General features: G+C 34.1%; 1 protein-coding gene across 2 annotated transcripts in view; it reads left to right on the top strand.

Moving 5' to 3' along the window:
- The first annotated feature begins 17,606 nt into the window (after window positions 1-17,606).
- Window positions 17,607-22,750, top strand: part of LOC120067208 (paladin) — a 36,771-nt gene continuing 31,627 nt past the window's right edge. For both annotated transcript variants that reach the window (XM_039018711.1, XM_039018712.1), the window contains exon 1: window positions 17,607-17,853. The gene's annotated coding sequence lies outside the window, so the exon portion shown is untranslated. The remainder of the gene's footprint in view (window positions 17,854-22,750) is intronic.

Genomic DNA, 22,750 nt, shown 5'->3' with positions numbered 1-22,750 from the left:
GCATTGGAATGTTACCAAGCGTGAATGTCTAAAGCCTTTGATAAGCACGTGAAGTCTCGATCATTTCAAGTCAGTGATCTGGTGCTTGCTGTAAGAATACCCATTATCAGGACGAAACATACGAGAAATAAGTTCACACCTAAATGGGATGGACCCTATATCGTCAAAGAGGTCTACACAAATGGGGCATACAAGATCGTTGATCAATACAAATTAAGAATTGACCCAATCAACGACAAGTTTCTTAAGAAATTTTATGCTTGATAAATGTAAAAAAAAACACTATTTATCGTAAGAGTATAAACTATATGTTGCTCTTGGCCCGCATGAGCTTAAAAGGTGAATGACCCAAAAAACTTATGAACTATGTTATGAAAAGTACGTCAGCAACTTAAAGAACTTTAAGTTCAATCGCATAAAAAGTGGAAACTTAAAAGAAACTTCTAGCACTGGAATTTGTCATTAAAAAAAAAAAAGTGTCTTCCATGTAAGAGAAAGTTTCTTGACACTACAATAAACAAATCCAGCAACTAAAAGAGTTCAGAATTACAAAATTCTTGAAGCCACTTCACTGACGCATGTTTAGCTAAATAAGGCGGATAACATTGAATCATGGTACCCAGTTGTAGTTCTCCGTTTTTGCTGCATGGCTTCTAACATTTTATGTAATATATCTAAAGTCGTGACATCTTTATAAAAAAAAACTAAAGTAGTCTCAATATTGTTTATAGTCTCTCGCATTTTCTAGGCGTCAAGCTTATGTTGATTCAAAAGATTTTTATTCTCGAAGATCAGCTTGGATATTTCGACTCATTCAGTTTTGATAGCTCCCAACCTCGCTAACAATTTTTCCTCTTCTTCGATGGCTTGAGAATCACGCTCTAGTAGTACTTCTCTCTTAGCAAGGGTACTACTTTCGTCATACAATAACTTCTCTAGGTTAAACTTGGCCTCCTCCAGACATTGGCTTTTACTTGTCTGGGTCAATTGAGAAGAAAATGACGATTGGAACCTATTTTATTTCCCTACATTTTGAAAATATTCATCTACGAGTTTTCTAAGAGGGGGAAGGTTGGCACCACAAATGTAGGAAACTGCTACAAATATCTCGTGAGTTTCTTTTTCTAGACAAAGGAACTTCTCGAAAGGAGTACGCATGATTTTCTTATATATAGTTTCCCACATGGCTAAGACAGTGTGACATTGAACATCAGAAACGACATTGGCAGCACAAAATTTGGATACCTTAGAAGCAGCCAGGGGTGTTGTTTTATTCACTGTCTTGGGAGCTCCTTACCCACAAGAGTATTGGGGTTGATGCCCTAAATCTCGTATGATCCTATAGTTTGTAAACCAAACATTTGTGATGTAATAATATGAGATATTTTATTTACTACTGTCTATGAAATATAAGATATTTTAATTGCATTAACCACAAACCAATAAACTAAGATCCCTAGTTATCGTTGTAACTTAAGCATGTATGTGGAGACATACAAGTGGATCGTGCCTCAAGTGATAACCTAAATGGTCTGTAGTATATGGATAAAAAAGGAAAACGTTATCCTGGTGACACTACAGATACAGCTCGCTTTGTAGATGTTACAAGTGTTGTAAAATGCTACAAATGATCTGATCCTACTCATTCATGTGGAGACATCTGAGCGGGGGTATCCTATACAAAAGAGTTTGTATAAGACCGGACCACAAAATGTTTAGTCTCGTTATATAAAGTCGTTCATGACAGAGACTTTCGTTTCACTAAAATGACCATAGGTAATATGACATCAATCCTGAGTGAGTAGGGAACTCCTGCCTATGAGGACGGTTCTTTGATTTGCATGGGTGTGAGTGGCCAGATCGCCGACTTAAACCTGCCACTTTGGGGATTTGTCTGATTGGGGAGCTGAGAACACAGCTACACAAGATGGAATTTACTCTTTCCCCGAAGTAGGGGTAAGTAGATAAATTGCTCCCTTAAGGGCTGATTCTGGGGCTTGAACAATGTGGCGCCACACCTTCTCATGGCCCGAGAAGTGTTCACTCATAGTAGGACTATGATGTATTGCTCATTAGAGGATTCAGTGGTACTTAAGGAGTTAGATGTAACTACAGAGGCAGGCAAAATGGTAAAATGGCCAAACTGTACTTACGAGCGATTTATGAAGGGTCATCACACTGTTGATTGGATATATCCAATAGACACAGAAATATATATGTAGTGCAAAGAGTGCAGCTGTCGGTCTTTAGTGGAATATCCGATAGTTAACGGATGGTGGATACCATGATTAAAGAGTTTAGTCAGTTTTTCGCATACCATTGGAGCTTCAAGCTATAAGTCCTTAAGGTCCCCTTGGTAGCTCAATGGATCCAAGTTGAAAATCAGTTTTTGAGTTAATTTGAAGTATTTAAATTAACAAGATGAAATTTGATTATATAGAATATAATTAAACTGATGCAATTATGTGTGATATAATTGATTTGATGTATTAGATATATTAATTAGAGGAATTAATATAAATATGATTTATATCAAATGCAATAAAAGAGAAAAAAAACTATGGTTTAAATATTACATATGACGTGATATTAAAACTATAGGTTATAACTATAATATGATAAATTAGTTATTATATTTATTTATAGTAAAACAATTATAAGATAATTGTTTGGTTGGTTATTATTTTCTCCTTTAACTGTGAATAGTGGGAAGTTATTATCAGTTTTAATAACTGAAGGATAAAAGGAAAATTGTTTCAATTTTTCAATGATCGCATCATATCGATCAGGTGAAGAAAAGAGCTATATGATAGCCTTTGAAAGAGTGAACGATTAAGTATCAAGCAGGGAGTTTACTAGATGATAGTTCCTCATTACCCCAATGATCGAGTACCAAGTCTTACGATATACTTTCTTATTCTCCAACTTACTCGATTGTGTACTTTTTCTTTTCCTCTACCAAATACATACAGAGCCTACACCTCCTCGATTCTCACACTGAGAATATCAAGGTAGCCCCTTGGTAGTGTCGAGTATTTCTGTTCGAGTGTCGAGGATCGAGTATTGCTCGATTGTGTTCGAGGATCTGACAGTTTGTGATTTACACTGGATGTTCGTTGCGTTCGTGCATTTGATCGAGATTGCTTGGACGCGTGACTGGTGTTGATCGAGGGATTACACGAAGAATAGTGCTTTAAAGGTAAGTCACTCGATTCTAGTTGGTTTTAACTTAAAATCATGTTGTAATTTACTCGATGATGCATAATTGTTCTTGTATGATTGTAAACGTGTTGTTCTTTCACAATGGGTTTAAAACAATATTGCTTCCACTCAACGGTTCTCTTGAATCAGAGATCCTTCAAAGAGGACAAGCTAGAGTCAAAATTGTGCCAACAGAGGCCCCAGAACTGCCAGTACGGACAAATGCAAGTTCACAATCATTTTTACTCGCCAAGGCTTTTGAAGTTTCCCTGATTTGTAAGATTCTCTCTATTAAAGGCACGTTGGAACAACTAATTTCTTTGATTAGGGGATCTGAAACTTCAACATTCCCAACATCTACTTTCTCTTTAGTGTGATAGATGTCTTCAAAGGTAGCATAAACTTGATAAAATCGATTGATGGGATTCACTGGCAACACTTTAGAAGTATTGATTCTCTCGACGGTTGAGTCGACAGAGAAAGCCCCATTAGAGATTCTTCACTTCCTTGCATTGCAAGTTTTTTTAAGAGAGTTGTTCAGAGGTGACTGCAAAAAAAAAATGTAAACCATATACTCAAGAAATGAGATAAGAAGATTAAAAGAGAATGGTTGATATACCAGTTGAGAGCATTAAGGACCGCTGGATTGTTTTGATCCCTTTAAAAAAAAGTCATGATCCAACGCCTTTGGCTTCTTGGAGGGTCTTTTCCAATGACGGTCACTGGTGCTACTAGGGCTCTCCTCTTCAATTTAGTTTAAAGCATCTTTCTGCAAGATAACTATTATCACTTCAATCAAACGAATATGTGTTGCCCCCTTGGGTGGCCTCTTTACCTTTGGGTAGTTTAGGTTGTGTCAGAGGAGGAATTGCACTGGTCATTAAATGACGTCTGTTCTCTTAAAAGTAATTTTCGTGCTTTGTCAGCTACCAATCCTTGAACCACTGAGTAGCATGGGTGTGCGGATCTAACTTACGAGCCGGCAGGATTACTCAAGTTAACGTCTTACGTCTCGTGCATATTCTCTAGTAATATAACACATTCTTCGATGTGATGGCAGGTGGTATTCCCCCTATATCATTAGGAATTTCCTGGTAAAAATTGAATTATTGGCTAAATTGAGAGGGATTATATGATTCTATAGTCCAAACATTACCACATTAGGAAGATAGGTAGAATGATCGCATACTGGAGAAATAACTAGACTTTAGGAATGACAAATCTCTGCCATCGGTCATGCATTCATGCCTACTTCTGTTCTGAATATTCACATGCCATTGAATACTTGTACCGCTATGGATCAATTCTCGCACCTCGTACTCATCAAAGTAGATTGAGCCACCCTCGCCAGAAAAGTTGGCCATCTTTGGACCCCAAATGGCTACAGGAGTGGGATAGTGCGTATTAAAATAGTGGGCTAGCCAACCGTGGACATAGTGTATAGAAAAGAGAAAGTCCATGCGTCCAATTGGGTTTGAAGCTTTAGTTATCAGCCCTAGGCAGTGAAATATATTGGCTAAATCCGGAACGGTAAAACTATAGACTGTCCCGTCAACCATCAAGCTAGCAATTCTAAAGACTCTAGGGCAAAGATTGCCTCCCTTTTTATGGGAACACAAAAAGGCATAACCAACATGATAAAAAAAAACAGCCAAATATGTTTTATCCTTCAGGTTGTCTTTTATCTTGAGTTCTGCGAATAGCATATTTTTTCTACTCGACCATTCTCGAAACTCGATCTTCGTACCATCAGGATTCTGTGTAGACTGAGAGCGAGGGGCTTTCTTTTGCTTCATGTAGTAGGTTATCATATCTTCGAGCCCCTAGGAACCAAAAAGAAATCCAAAAGCTAATGGACACTAGGGAATCATTCTTAGAAGGTGTCCTGAGATTTTCTCTCTGCAAAGAAACTATTGAATAATACGCCTGGAAAAGATGTTCACAAGTCTTTGGTAGATATTTCTCCTTACCTCGATAGCCAGTTAATTCTTTAAGGGAAGGAGTCACCTCCTCATAAAAGCTCCCCCTGATTGGAAGACCCTCAAATGACCATAGGTCCCATAAAGAAATTGATAATTCGCCTATCATAGTGTGAAGAGTGTTAGTTGAAGGACACCAAGCTTCGCAAAAGGCTCGAACTATATCACTATTACGATCATATGTGTATAGAGAAGCCATCACTGCGCCAAATAAACTGACATCATAAAGAAATCACTCATTTCGGCCGACTACAAATTCAAGGCACTTCTAGTAGTAACCAGTAAAGCCAAATTCTCCAGAAACCTTCATTATGGCATTCTAATAAACCTGACCTTCAATTATACGATGTCCCAGAGTTAACACGTGGTCGGATTTAGAGGTCTTATCGTGAATGGAAAAGTCTCGACTTCGCCACAAGAAAGTTAAACCCATCTTTTATTGGCTAACCTTTATCTTCAAGAATCACGAGGTATTTCTCACCAAACGAGATGTGTTTGATAAAGTGAACCATTGTTCTGATAAAAAAAAACAACCATAAAGGAAAAGTCTCGACGGCATAATCCAAAGGCAGTTAGACATAAAAAAAAAAAAAAAAAAAAAAAAAAAGGTAAGCCCCATAAAGCTTTACTATATTTTAAGCTTTAATGGGTTGTTAGACCGAGGTCATCCTTAAGTTGAACAAGAAGTGATATAATAAGGTTGTTTAGATCTTTTCATTCTGGGTTCATCCCTACGCTGATTAAGAAGTGTCGAGGAAATAAGATTATTTAGACCTTTTTAGAGTCATTCCTATGTTGATCGAGAAGTGATGTAATAGAGTAGTTTAGACCTTTTCGGGGTCATTCCTATGTTGATTAAGAAGTGACGATGTAATAGGGTTGTTTAAACCTTTCCAGGATCATCCATATGTTGATTGAGAAGTGATGTAATAGGTTTGTTTAGACCTTTCCAGGGTCATCCCTATGTTGATCAAGAAATGATGATGTATTAGGATTGTTTGGATCTTTCCGGGGTCATCCCTATGTTAATCAAATAAGGTGAAGGAAATCAATCATGAGGATTTCCATCAGCAGCGGAAGGATCGTTCCAAATTCCATTCGAAATTGAACATAAACAATTACAGTCACAGAACAAAAACTAACAGGTCATGCACAAAATGAAATTACAGCATGCTTTCAAGAATGTCAAGGGATAGAGTATAAGTATCTTTGAAGAACCATTCTTCAAACTCCTTCGATTAGTCTCCAAGTGTCCAAGAACTGTAACGCTCGAGCATAACAACCGATACAACAACATGATCAACAACAAACACCACGCAAATAACAGGAACAGCCAAAAGCTCCTCGAACACAATCGAGTTGAGTGAGGACACCACCACAATGGTTACCTTGGTATTCTCAGTGTGAGAATCTAGGAGTTGTGGGCTCTATATGGACTTGGCTTGAGGAAGAGACTGAAGGACAACAATTGTGTAGACGATCGAGCAAGTGGGAGATATGATGTTGTCTATCGTATAGATGAATGCTCGATCATGTAGAAGATGGCATCCTATCGTATAGACAAAACTATGCGATCGTTTAGCTATGATCAGCTTAATGAACTATCGTAAAGTTAAAGTCCACGATCGTTTAGTCTCTGTATTGTTATCGTTTAGTGAAACACTTTCACTTGATAGCTTCTCCATGAGTTATTTCCGAATGTAGTAACTCTTTAAAATTAGGAAAACATTTTTTCTTTTATCTCACAGTTACCATAAAACCACCAATAACCTCCCACTCATTTGGTTATTAGAGAAAAATAGATAATTATCAAATAATTAATATTATTATAAATAGATATGATATCCAACTTACCATATTACATTTATAACCTATAGTTTTAATATTTCATCTTATGAAACATAAGAACCATAGTTCTTTTTCTATTTTATGGTACTTAATGTAAATCATATTTACATTAATCCTCCACTTGATGCATCTCATACATCATACCAATTATATCATATATAATTGAATTTCTTCATGTTAATTTGAACACTTCAAAGTTCAAACTAACTCCAAAAATTGATTCTCAACTTGAATCCATTGAGCTACCAAGGGGACCTTATGGACCTATAGTTTAAAACTCAACGGTACGTGAATAACTGACTAAACTCTTTTGTCATAGGATCCACCATTCGTTAACTGCCAGGCACTTCAGTAAAGATCGACAACTGAATTTTTCTCACTACAGATATATTTTTGTGTCCATATCAACCTATCAACAATGTGATAATCCTTCACAGATCGCTCGTAAGTACAATTGGAGAAATTTACCATTTTACCCCTATAGTTACATCTAACTCCTTAAGTACCACCGATTCTTCTAATGAACATAAATCATAGTTCTACTATGACTAAGCCCTCTCTTCCAAAGAGAGGATGTGGCCATTATGTTCAAGACCTAGAATCAACCCTTAAGGAAGCAATCTATCTACTTACCCCTACTTCAGGGAATGAGTGAATTACGTCTTGTGTAACTGAGTTCTCAGCTCCCCAATCAGAAAAATCCCCAAAAAGGTAGACTTGTTAAGTTGGCAATCTGGCCACTCTCACCCATACTAATCAAAGGACCGCCCTCAAAGACAGGAGTTCCCAAAACACTCAGGATTGAGGTCGTGTCACCTATGGTCATTTAGGTGAGATAAAAGTCTCTAGTATCAACAACATTATATACAGAGTCTAATCATCTTGTGGTCCGGTCTTATACAAACTCTTTGTATAGGACACCCCGCTCGCATGTCTTCATATGAATGGTCAGGATCTACCATCTGCAGTAGTTCACAACACTTGTAAACCAAGTGGGTTGTATTCGTAGTGTCACCAGGATAAGGTATCCCTCTTTGATCCTTATACTACAGACCTTTTAGGTTATTACTTAAGGCATGATCCACTTGTATATCTCATATATATGCTTAAGTTTACATACAATAACCATGGATCTCTGTTTATTGGATATGAGTAAATGCAAGATAAAATAACTCTTATTTTATTCATAACAATATGTAAAATGTTTACAAACTACAAGACTCCGGGAGAATTAGGACACCAATCCAAACATAAGGTTGTTAGACCTTTCTAGGGTCATCCTTATGTTGATCAAGAAGTGATGTAATAGGGTTATTTAGACTTTTCCGAGGTCATTCCTATGTTGTTCAAATGAGGTTGTTCAAGATGTGGCGGTATAATAGGGTTGTTTAAACCTTTCTGAGGTCATCTCTATCTTCGTTAAGGCGGCAGTCATATATCGAAGCATTTCTACAAAAAAGAAATCACCATTTGCAAAAATAATAATAATAATAATGAGTTGGCAAGATAAAAAAAAAAAAAAAAACTAAAAGTTACTCCCTCGAATGCAGTTACAAGTAGCTTTAATTTCTGTAAAAAAAAAAAAAAAAAAAAAAAAGGACAAGTTAGTAAAAAAGTAAATTCCAAATGATGGGAAATGGAAATTTAAGAAAAAATTGAAGAAAGAAAAGGAAAAGATTGAAAAAAATGGAAAAAAATCCTTAAAAAATAAAAAAAGGAAAAGAATTTTTTTTGAAAAAAAGGAAAAGAAAAAATGGAGAAAGAAGAGAAAAAATAATTAAGTAAAATTTAAAAAAAAAAAGAAAAGAAAAGGAGGAGAAGGCGGGTTGAAAAAACCCTAGTTGCCTCCCACTTCCTCTTCGACGGTCGCCAAACGAGGGCAAGTGCGGCGAGCGACGATGAGTGGCAAGTGTGCGGCGGCAGAAGTCTCATCTGAAAGCATCAAATCTGTCAACAAATGGGCAGCAAATGACAGCGGGTAGCACGACAACATTGGATCTGTAACTTGAGCAATGGCGGGTGGCATAGCAGCATTAGATGGCAGGACGGTCATAAAACGACATCACAGCAACAAAGGATTCATGTGAAGAATAAACATCTAACTAGCGGCTGTGGCTTCACTGCTCGTGGCTCTGGCACCTCGGCATGGTTGGGTGGCTACGTGGAGTAGCTAGAGTTAGAGATGTCCATTTAATCCACAGGGACCCGCCCCATCTCCGAATACACAGGGAATGGGGGAAGGAGTGGGGAATTTTTTTTCCCATTTACATTTCAGGGCCGGGGACGGGAATATATTCCTCGTCCCCGGCCTCGCCCCGAGTATATATATATATTATAGAACCTAAATAGACAAGTAATTTCCTGTCCCCTCTCGTCTCCGTGTCCGTGTTTTCCTTCTCCGACTCTCCCTCTTAGCTTCGAGTCTCTGACTGTCAACATCCCACTGTCGGCTCTCCCTCACAATCACTCGCCCACTGGCCCACTGTCACTTGCTCGATCACTCCCTCACAGTCACTTGCTCAGTCAACACCCCACCGTCAGCTCTCCTTCACAGTCACTCGCCCACCGGACCAACGTCACTTGCTTAGTCACTCCCTCACAGTCACTTGCTCAGTCGACAGTCGAATCCCTCTCCGTCGGCTCTCCCTCACAGTACCTCGACCACTTATCTACTGTCCGATCTGCCGACTCTCCCTCGAGGTATGCCCGAGACTTCAAAATCCGAATATTACTTTAAGATCCGATTTGTTAGAAGATAAAATTGAGTTATAGTTATTTTATTTGTTTGATTTTTGGTATTTTTGAATGGTTATAAATTTGAATGTATGTACGCTTTTTGGTATATTTAATCTTTGAATGTTGGTATTTCTGAATGGTTAGAAATCTGATCTGTTAGAAATTCAAATTTGATTTTTTTGTATGTCTGAAATTTCGGTATGTTTGATCTTTGAATGTTGCTATTTGAATATTTGTAGGTGAAAATGACTCTATCGAATAATAATGAGTTAGAACAAGGTGGTTCAACTCAAACATCTATGAACATGAGCAAATCAACACCAATAAACAGTATTTCTAGTGGTAATGATCAATCTACACCTATTACGTTAGATACCAATGATAATGAGGATGTACTAGAAAGTAATAGGTTGACGTTAGTAGTATGGAATCATTATAAAAGACAAAAAATTAATGACACTATGAAAGCAATATGTAATTATTGTGGAAAAAAGTTATGAGGGGAATCTAAAAATGGGCAAAGCATTTACATGACCATTTCAAAATTTATCCCTTACGGAGACAAAAAGACATTAGACAATCATGTTTGAAACCTACTAAAACCAATGAAGGAGAAGTAGTCTTAAATCCGACCGATTATGAAGCTTCTAGAAGAGATCTTGCTTATTCTATAATTTTACATGACTATCCAATAAACATGGTTGAACACAAAGGGTATAGAAAGTTTTTGAGTGGTGTTCAACCGTTGTTTAAGATGATTTCAAGAACCACGATGAAGAGAGATATAATAAAAATTTATGAAGAAGAGAGAATTAAAACAATGAAGTTTTTAGAAAACAATAGAAGTATGGTTGCTCTTACTACGGACATGTGGACTGCATCTAGCCATAAGAAGGGATACATGGAAATCACCACACATTTTATTGATAATTCTTGGGTCCTACAAAGCAGACTCTTAAGGTAATTTAAATCTGTTATGTTGTTATGTATTTTTTTTGTTCATTTGGTAGTTTTCATTTTAATATATTATTACATAATACTACTATACTAGGTTTGTACACGTGCCACATCCACATACTGGACAGTTACTTTCTAAAGTATTAATAGAATGTATTTTTATTGAAACATAGATCGTAAATTATCCATTTTAACAGTAGATAATTGTTCAACAAATGATGCAATGGTTGACATTTTATTAAGGAAGTTAGATTTAAGGACACTATGGTTGCATGGAAGTTTGTTCCACATTCGTTGTTGTGCACATATTTTGAATTTGATAATGAAAGATGGTTTGGCTGTAATTTCGGATGGTATAGAGAATATTAGAGGTACTGTTCATTTCTGGACTCTTTTTGTAAAAAGGAAGGAAAAATTTGAAGAAGGAGTTCGTCAATTACAAATTCCATGCACTAAAAAACTATGTCTTGATTGTGTTACAAGGTAGAATTCAACCTTTGTGATGCTCAAAACTGCTTTGGAATACAAGGATGTTTTTCCTCGTCTAAAACAACATGTACCACTATACACTTGTCTTCCTTCAGATACTGATTGGAATTTTGTAAAATAAATGTGTGATAGATTAGAACCATTTTACTTATGACTGAGTTGTTTTCTGGGTCAAGTTATCCAACCTCCAATGTCTTTTTCGAAGAAGTTTATCAAATTAGATTGGAACTTTCTAAGTGGCTTAACTCTGATGTTGAGGAGGTACAAGTAATGGCATCAAGAATGATTGCTAAGTTTGAAAAATATTGGAGTGTGATTCATGGTGTATTGGCAATAGCTACAGTATTAGCTCCTAGGTTTAAGATGAGATTGATCCAATTTTATTTTCCTCAAATCAATTGATCTCATCATACTGTTGAAATTAAACGTGTTAGAGACTTATGTTGTGATTTGATGGAGTTTTATATTTCAAATTCAAAAACAATAGAAGAACCTCAACGTTCTACATCTATAATTAGTACTTCTTCAACTTTAAGGCAAGATGGAAGTAGTAGTTCAACTGCTCTTGTTAATAGGAAAGATCGATATCTCAAGTTTGAAGAGTTTGTTAATAATGTTGAAAATGATGTTGATAATGTCAAATTAGAGTAGGATCATTATTTGGATGAGTCTCTTCTATCGTGGTAACATTTTGCAATGGTGGAAGTTGAATGGAGTGAAGTATCCTGTTTTATATCAAATTGCAAAAGATATTCTAGTCATTCCCGTCACTACTGTTGCTTTTGAATCTGCATTTAGTATTGGTCGTAGACATGTAGGTCCACATCATTCTCAAATTCATGAAAATTTATTGGAAGCTTTGATGTGTACTCTAGATTGGTTATGGGCAGAAGGTATGAATTAGTATTATTGTTTAATTTATTTAATAAACTTTTATTATTTTCAATGTAAGATCTAATTTTTCTTTTACATCTCTTAAATAGATAAGCATACTCCTATAGATGCTAAAGATTTGGAAAATGTTCTTGAGGATCAAGATCCAGATGATGTAAGTTATAAGTTTGTGTATGATTATTATTATTAATTTAATATTGATTTATATTAAAATGTACAATATTTGTGTTATTTTTCAGGAATCATCTCTTACAAAGTTGGATGAAATTCGTTGATGGCAGCTTGGTTTGGTTATGTTATTATCATGTTGTCATGTTGTGTTGTGTCTTAAACAAATATGTTGTTGTTGTCATGTTGTAACTTTTCTTAAAACAATTATTGATGTATATTTTTATTATTTAAGTTTAATTAGAATTTTAATGAGAATTATTGATGGATTATGAATTGATGTTTTTATTACTTAAGTTTATGTTGAATTTTAATGAGAATAATTGATGGATTATGAAATTTGAAATGTTTTTAATAGAAAAATTGATAATATTCTATTGAAATTTGTACTAAGAAATGTTTTGTTTCAATTAGAATTGCATTAGAAAAGTCCATAGTTGTAACTCCTCCTCAGCAGAAGCGCGTGAACACACGTGCCAATGATTTTTTTTTTTTTGGAAAACTTGAAAAACAGAAGAAAAAAAAAGTATAACATGTATAAGATAAACATTAATTCCTCCCCACGTCACCAACACTTCGTATTGTGAAATTCTTCCTCGAACTCGAAGCTACTTCCAAGTACATGAATAACCACAAACAATGGACACCACCAGTCAGAAATCTTACTATTCTCCAGCAAGAATCGAGATTGTGGGATTTCACTTTTGGAAGGGAAAGTTTTTATAGAGAATGTCTTTTATGTAAAAGCTTTGAGAGAGAATTACTTGAAATGTTAGAGAGAAAGATGTAAAGAGCTTCTTCTCTCAAATCTCTAATAAAATTTTCTCAATATGAGAGTGTAAAAGAATTGGTTCGAGGAGGAGTTACAACTCTCCTCCACCAATACATAGAATAACTTCTTGGGGAGTTATTCTCATTTAATATACAAATATATATATATAATATATATATATTAAATCTAAGTTTACATATAATTGAATAAATATTAATTAATTAATTATCATATATTTAAGGAAAATTATTTCAAATGACAAAACTATTAAATATTTACAAAATATAATAAAATTTCAGAATCTATCAATGATAGATATTAGTAGACACTGATAGACATCTATCATATTTTTCAATATCAGTGATAGAAGTCTATCATTGTCTATCAATGTCTATCATTGATAGAGTCTGAAATTTTGTTATACTTTGTAAATATTTTGGTTCATTTTTCTATTTGAAAGCATCCTTGTATTTAATATCATTTGAATCATATTCAAATAATATCCTCTCACATAACTTATAGTTTTAATGAATCTCATTAATATTAATTTTAGCCTATATTTTTATATGAATCTAATTCATATAAATAATATTTGAATATTATTTAAATATTTATTTCTCTTAATAACCTATAGTTTTAATATGAATCTCATTCATATTAATTTTAACATATAGTTTTAATATGAATCTCGTTGATATTAAATTAACCTATAAATATAATGTGAATCTCATTCATATTATTTAATATTTGAATCTTATTCAAATACATTATTCTCTCATATAATAAAATATAAATTTGAATCTCATTCAAACTTAACTATCATTCAATAATTAATTAACTATATATATATATATATATATATTATATTATATTATATTATATTAATTGTATCTCATACAATTAATTCCCTTATATAATTTAAACAATTCAAATTAATCCAAAATTAGATGATTCTTGTTTTACCTTTAGTGAGCTAGCAAGGAGGCCTAATGGACCTACAAATTAGAAGCTTAATCAATTAAACTCTTTAGTTGAATTAATCAAAATTCATTAATTGCAGGTTACTCCACTAAAGGCCCATAGCTGCACTATTCGCACTGTAGATATTTTTTTTGTATCCATGGATATAACTAATCAACAATAAGTCAACCCTTCACAAATTGTTTGTAAGTACAACTAGGTCAAATTACCGTTTTACTCCTATAACTACATCTAACTTTTTAAGTCCCACTGATCCTCTAATGAACAACCTATTTATGGTTCTACCATAAACAAAACCCTCTCGGGCTAGTGAGAATGAGGGGCTCTATTGTTCAAGACCCAGTGTCGAGACTTAAGGAGCAATTCATCTACTTACCCTAAAGACAATAATGAGTGAATTCCATCTTATGTTCCCAATTTCTTACTAGGACAAATCCCCAAAATGGTAGGCTTATCAAGTCACTCCCACCCATACAAATCAAAGAACGCCCTCATAGATAAGAGTTCATAAGTCACTCAGGACTGAGATCGAGTTACCTATGGTCATCTTATGAAGTGTTAATCTTTTAAATCAACGTTGTCATAAAGAGAGATTAATCATTTCGTGGTTCGGTCTTATGCGAACTCTTTGTGTAAAATACCTTCACTCACATATCTCCACATAAACGATTAGGATCAAATTATTTGTAATACTTTACAATTTTTGTAACAATTACAAATGGGGTCGTATCCGTAGTATCCACAGGATAAAATGTCCAACCTTATCCAAATACTACAGATTACTTAGGTCATTACTTGAATATGATCCATTTGTACGTCTACCACAGACTGTTCAGGTTTCATAAAATAATCTTGGATATTTCTTTAATGGATAATTGCATATATAAAACAATTAACCATTATTTCATATAACTGATTATTCAACGAGGTTTAGGACATACATCCTAACATATTGTAAATGTATGTGTAAATGTTGATGCGAGAGGAGAAATTTAAAAAAGAAATGGAAGTAATCACAAAATAATATAAATTTTGGAAATAATTTGAGATAAAACGATCTAAAAATTATGAAAGTTTTGAATGCTAAAAGAAAAAAGAACTAACTTCAATTCAATTTTGAGGTGAAATGATGTGAACATTTATTGAAAAAAGTTTGAATGAGGTTAAAAATAAATATAGGTTTTTTTTTATGATTTTTCCAAATTCAATTTCTTTAGAAATGAAAGTTTTAGGTCGAAAATAAAACTAAAAATTGAGAAAAGTTGGAAATTGAAACAAGTAGCATATACAAAAGCTTAATCCTTTGTCGAAAATAATATTGGTGTATGAAATTATAGAATTGTGTGTAATCAGGAACGTAAAATCGAAAAACTTGAACTGGATTAATATAGTTAATTAAAATAATTGAAATTTTCTCCGAATGTCAAGATTTCTCAAATTTTTCTCAAAACCTTGAAATTTCGTCAAAATGAAGAGAATCGAAATATTCTATCTCAAAATTTCGTCAAACATGAGAAAACAAAATTTTCCCAACAAAATTTTCGAGTAGTAACTTTGGTATAATTTATGTCCCAATCTTAGAATATTATGTTGAATATATGATCCATTTTCTCCATATTGTGACACGTGGGATTCTTTTTTTCTCAATATCGAAAGTTTGAAGATTGATAAGTAGTAAATATATATACAAATCATGGTTAGATTGTAAGTGAAATTTCTATATATTTGGAGAAAATTAGAATTTAGTCTAATTAAAATTTAGTCTTTATTATTTAATAAAACTCTCTTATTGAAAGTATAAGGATTAAATTTAAAGAAAAATTCATTAAAAATATGGGAAGTAAATTAAATAATTGAAAGTACAATAATTAAAACAGAACGAAATCCTTTAAAAAAAGATAGTTGCCAATATAGACATTAGACCAAAAAACATTAGCAGATATAACATAATGTAAAAAAAATTACAAATATGGCCAAATTTAATTAGTCTATCAATGATATAACATATTATTGATAGGAGTCTCCTAGTAATAGACCATATCATTAATAAGAGTTTCTCAATGATAGAAGTCTATTGCTGTTAGACTTGACTATATTTGCAATTTTTAAAAATGATGTTATACACTCAGTTATTATTCCTAAAAATGTCACTAATTATAATTACCTTTATAAAAAAAAGATAAAAAAAAGATTTAAATAATATTTTAACTTTAGAATTATTTATATAATTGTGAAAGTATGGGAAGTCAATTAAATAATTGAAAGTATAATAATTAAAATTGAACAAAATCCTTAAAAAAAAAAGGAAAAAAAAAAGAATTTAAATAATATTTTAACCTTTAGAATTATTTACATAGTTGTCAACGTTATAGAATGCTAGCATGCTCTTCCTATTTTGTATTTCTAATGTAAATAAAATCAACATATATTCTTTGGTACAACGAATGAGAGTATGGGATTTTTTATTTATTTATTATATATATATATATATATATATATATGTTAAAAGAATGTGTGCATTGCGTGCTTCACTTTGACAATAAAATGGCTAATTATATTATTGTTTTAAACTAATAATTAATAATTAAATGGATTATGGGAAAATTTGTTTATTAAAACAATGTGTGCATTGCATGCTTCACTTTGACAATAAAAAAGTTAATTACATTATTATTTTAAACTAATAATCAATAATTAACTACACTAAAAATTGATGTTAGAATAATACAAATTTAAAATGGAAAAGGAGTTGCCTGTATATAATCTTTTCAGTTTTATCATCAAACCTTCGTAAATACAATAATTTATTAATAGTTCTTCTAAATTAACCATTAAGAATTACAGAAAAATCAAACTATCTCTCTAACTAAAAATCATATTAACTCTAAATTTCGCAACGTATCAAATTTTTACTCCAAACATCTTAAATATAATATTATAGTTTTTTTTTTCGTTATTCAATAGTTGCTAAATTCCTATTAATTTTAATAAAAAATTAAGAAGCTCTTAAAACATATGAATTAAAAAAGAATTTAAGTGACACAATTAGCTAAACTAATGCATAATGTTGACTATGGAATGAAAAAAAAAAATCATGTACTTTTTCTTCAAGTTCCATCAATTTCACATATAGTATATGTTTTATGTTTTATAATTCGTTAAATGCAGATAAAAAAATCTTTTTAACGCTCTTTGAAATGAAAAATTATCAAAATGTAATAATCACAATACTTGTTAAATTTAAAATTAAAATGATAATATTTGTCAAAATTTGAAGTTTAATTAGATAAAATTAGATCAAATCGAGACTAACTCAATTGATATCCAAATGGATTAAAAACTACGAGGTCGATGTTTCACATTTTTAGTTCCAATTGTACTTAAAAAATAGATAAAATTATAAATTTAGACTAAAATTATACCGTTTATCAAATTTAGAGGTATTCATTAAGTTTTTAGATAAATTAAAACGTATTATTAACGATTAATAATAATTAGAAAATTAAAAAGAAAGAAAAACACAGCCCACGTTTTTCTTACAGAATTAAAAAAAAAGGAAGAAAAACTCGCCCACTTTGTAAAATAAAATAAAAATAAATAAAAGAAAGAGGAACCTCAACCCTCTCATCTTCTCCTTCAATCTTCACGCCGTCTCCTCCGACCTTTCCAGCAGCTCACTGTCGTCGCCGTCGCCGTCGCCGTTGCCGTCGCTGTCGCTGTCACCGCCTCTCTCCAGTTCATTGCTGCCACCGCCGTGTATTCCTTCACTCGTGTCGCCGCAGCCTCCTAGCGGCTTTACGCTGATTTTATACTCTCTTCTTCTTACGGGTATTCTCCCAATCTCCACACTTGTTTTTCTCCACTTGAGAAACATAAATCAGGACTATCTAATTGAAGATTAGATGATCTATTGTTTTCGAGCTGCCTTTTGATTTGTTGCATATGTCTGTCAATTGAGGCTTTAATCATCCGTATATATCTTTGGTCTCTGCTGAAATTGCCTTGCGACCAATAACTTTCCAGCATCTCCTTTCTTTAATTATCAGAGAATCGGTCGGAAGTAATCTCCTTTTAATTATCAGAGAATCGGTCAGAAGTAATCTATCGCATTATCCCATTCTCTTTTAATCCATAGCTTGTAGGAGTTACTTTGATTCACCGAATAACCTCAAACCATATTTGTATATGTAGATTATAGTCGGAAATAAGACAATTAGTTTATTTATTATTATTTTTTTAAAATAAAATTAAGATTCTCTCCCTCAGATTAACCAATACGAATCTATGATTTTTTTGGATTTATTGCAAACAAGATTCATCTATATGCTTTATACTTCATGTTAAGTCATTATGGAGCTCAAAAGAAACTAATTGAGTAAAGATTGAATCAATTGGTAGATTGGGAGGCTTGGTAATCATGTGGGATGAGATGCAAGGCGAAGGTTTTAGAAGTGTTAAAAGGTGGCTATCTCCTCTCGGTGGAAAGTATCTTTTCTGCAAAATAAAGTTTTCTGGATTGCAAATTTATATGGTCCAAATGAGATCGTGTAATTCTTATTGTGAAGATTCATGGAGTGTGGGGTGATTTTAATACAGTCCATTGGGTTCATGAGCAACTCCCAATTTGAAGATAGACTAAAGGTATGCAAGTTTAATAAAATTATGGATGAGCTTGGTTTGATGAAAATTTCTATAAAATTCACATGGATTAGGGAAGATAGTGGGCCTCAGTCTTTGTTAGATCACATTTTTTGAGAATTAAAGAGCAGATCCCAATTGGAAGACAAACAAAGAATGGGATTCCGTGTTTGAGAATTAAAGAGCATCAAAACTGGACCCATGGCTTAGGGATACTTCTTTGAATCTTTGTTTTCCTAAGCTTTTAGTTTTTGCCATCTCTACGTCTCATTGTGGCTTGGTTTCAAATATATAGGATTCTCACTTTCTGTCATGGTCTCCAGTTTTTCAGACATTTGAAAGATGATGAAACCATTGCTTTCCAAAATCTTTTGGGTCTTCTAGATACCATCAAGGTTGGTTCTATAATCTATTGAAGATTCACAATCATGTCTTCATGTATTGTTTGGGTGAAATCTTTTATCAAGGAACTTGCTTCTACGTCTCCTATGCAAAATTATCTGTTTTGGGCCAATGGCAGCCTTAATACATCAAAGATTTTTAAATGGATTTTCTCAAATGTGTCAAAGGATAACATTCTTCAACTAGTTGTTGGTCCTTTGTTGCCCACAAAATCAAATCTACTTTGGTTAAATGGAGTCAAAGCTCTTTGACCAGTTTGAACTAGAGATTCTTTGAAGACAAGCATCTCCCTTGGTTTGACCGGTTTGAATATGCACGATTAAAGGCTTCATCACAGTCTCCTCTTTCCAAGCCTTTTGCTGATTTTTCTTTTTATGACATTTGTCAAATTGGGATTTTTTTTAGAATCAACTTTCATTAAGTAAAAAAATGAAAGAATACAAGGGCATACAAAAAAAAAAGCCACAAAAGCAATCTCTCTAAAGAAAGGGTTTCCAACTAAGTCAGATGTTACCTAGGGAATAATTACAAAAAAGTTTTGAAACTGAAGCCCATAGTGAAACATGAAACCTCACTAAGGATCAAACTTCAATAGGGTCCTTATCCAAACCTCTAAATACTCTATTGTTCCTCTCCCCCCAAATATCCCACAAACAACACACCTTCGGAAACCACAAAAAAAGGGTCTTTCTCTCTGAAAGGCGGATGAAGAAGGAACGATCATCACACGAATATCCCTCTGGCAAGCTATCTAAACATCAAACTCCTACACGAAGCAAATCTACACATACCTTGCAAACTGACAACCCTAAAGAAGGTGATTTAGGTCTTCCTCCACCTTTCGACAAAGAATACAGTTGAAAGGACCCATTAACGAAGCCATCTTCCTAGCAACCTATCCAAAGTGTTCTTTTAACTTAGCAAAACTTGCCAGGGAAAGAACTTGATTTTCTTTGTTATTTTAATCCTCCAAACCACATCAAAGACTGACTCACTAACAGGAGAGGGATCCAACAACAACCTAAAGAAGGACTTACAAGAATCAATAGGATTAGGCCTCTAGACACAAACATTCCTTCTCCCTTCCTTAAAATTGCACTCTTCCAACAAAGAAAGAAGAGAGGCAACCTCCGTTGTCTCCCTATTGGATAATTGACGACGAAATTTGAAGGAAAATGACAGCGCTCTCTGACCAAACCAAAACATAAGAGCTTAGACGAATTTTAAAGTAAGACAAATGATAGAGATGAGAAAACACGGAGTAGAGGGAACTATTCCCCACCCACTAGTCTTCCCAAAAGTACGTACCTTTACCATCTCCCACGATGCAATAGACCAAATGGGAGAGAGAGGGAAACTCAAGCGAAATATCTTTCCAAGGATTTCGGTGTGTGCCTTTGACCCCCTTCGCCACCCAATCAAAGGGATGGGTGTTGTGCTTACTCACAATGATTCTATGCCACAAGGATTCAGGTTCAAGGGCAAAACATCAAAGCCACCGAGCCAGCAGAGCTTTGTTTTAAAGCCTTAAGGGGGTGTTTGGCCCAAGGATTTAGGAAGTAGGAAATCGAGACGAGTGGAGTTGTGAACTCCACTCTTTGTTTGGTCCAAGGAGTTTGTAGGTTCCACTACTAAAAAACATCAATTTTGTACCTTATTAACTCCTTACATTGTGGACCCCAGGAGTTCACAACTCTCCAGACTTCATAACTCCATGGAGCTCACAACTCCAATCCTTGCTCTAAGTCACAGGGTGCCCAATGATCTCCCAACTAACTAGATGAGGACCCTTTCCTTCATCCACCCCTTTCTAAAGAAAGTCTCTCATGTACTTCTCAAGGCTTTTGCAAACTAAACTGGGGGCCAAAAACAGGGAGAAGTAGTGAACGAGCATGCCATTCAGCACTGATTCGATCAGTAGCCTACTAGCCTTGGAAAAAAAACCTTTCTTCCAAGAGTTTAACCTTTTATGGATCTTCTCAGAAATGGGATCCCAAAAAGACACCTCGGGTTACACCCAGAGGAAGACCAAGGTAATAGGAAGGGAAAGACCCAACCTCGCAGCCTATCACATTCGCCCACCTTCCAAGCTTATCCTAATCACAATCAATACCCAGGGTTTGGCATTTGCTCCTGTTAATTTTAAGCCCAGATATGGCCTAAAAAAACCCCATCATATGGTTAAGGATCAAGAAGGAATCCTCATCACCAGAACATAACAACATTGTATCATCCGCAAACAAAAGATGAGACAAGGTAACCTCATCAGAACCAACCCTAAAATTTTCTAGGTTCTTAAATATTGACTTGAATTACAACATAGAAATTAATTATGTCGTATTGTCGTTTTTATTTTACTGCAATAGTTGTGTCTTGTTTTGGGATGTGATGAGGACGCTATGGGTTCGTCAACCTAGTTGAGATATCCGAGTGCGCCTACTGATCCCTCTGGCTCCTATCTTCCTATGATTATGTCTCTTTGTAATTCGAGCATTAGTCTCTTTTTCATTTCACCAATGATATGTGTTGTTTTCGTAAAAAAAATTAAATGACGGAATACAAAGAGAATACGAACACAATAACCTCTTAGCCCTAACAAGGCAAGCTAACATAAAAAGGGACTCTAATCAAACAAGATAAGACCTATAGGGTTATTACAAATACTTTGCACACAAAGGGCTAAAGAGAGGTGTAAAATCTAGAAAGAGGCCACAACTCCCTCCAAGTCTTTCAAACCCTCTAAAAATAGCATTAAAGCTAGGAAACCCAAGAAGCAACCCTTCCTACGGAAGAGGGATGGAGAAGAAGCTCCTCCACCATGGAACTAATTCCCTGTAAGTTAAGCCAAGCTAAAGTTGAACGTCTCCAGAAAAACAGCTTCACACCAACCTAGACAAATCACATGACCATAGGAGATGATGATGGAATGCAAAGCCATATTTTTGGTCACTTTACTATTGCATGGTAGTTTTGAAGTAGAGTATTTAAGGCTTTTGGATGGTTCACAGTTCTTTCGAAGGATATAAAGGATCTCTTCAACTATATCATTGTGGGTCACCCATTTTGAGAGAGAGCAAAGAAAAAGTCCCTTCTCCCCTTAGAAATAAAAAAATGTCCAAAAGGGCCTCAATATCAATTGACTCTCTACCAAATATGGGCTAAGAGAATTAGAGAATGAGCTTTTAGAGGAAGAGAGGATGGAAGCCACATAATGATATTGGCAATAATATTAATTACTACAATACTTTTCTTGAGTTTTTTCATCTAATGAAATTGGGTACCATTTTTCTTTGAAAAGGGAACTACTTTTTTATTGATAAAATGAAAAGAGATTAATGCTCAAAGTACAAGGGAACTGAAAGTAAAAATTCCAAAATTTTCAAAACGAATACATAGGAAAGAATAGGAGAAAAGGACTAAGCAAGAGAAAAAATCAATCCAAATCTAACGTGAAGAGGCTTGAACCTATTCTAAACCAAAGTGAGCAATTCAATGAAGAAGTTTATCCTGTAAAGATTGTTGAATTCTTTCAAACCAAAGCTTTAATAGAAATCTTGAAACCATCTAAGCCTGCAAAAAAATGCACACAAAATATTAAAGGGATAAGCATCAAACATATGCAACAAACTTTGACCATCTTTAATAAAAATGATCTTGGAGAGTGTAGCTTCAACCTAAGAGACTA

The sequence above is a fragment of the Benincasa hispida genome, chromosome 12 (assembly GCF_009727055.1).
Source record: "Benincasa hispida cultivar B227 chromosome 12, ASM972705v1, whole genome shotgun sequence".
NCBI lineage: Eukaryota > Viridiplantae > Streptophyta > Magnoliopsida > Cucurbitales > Cucurbitaceae > Benincasa > Benincasa hispida.
This window is presented reverse-complemented; position numbering and strand designations above follow the sequence as displayed.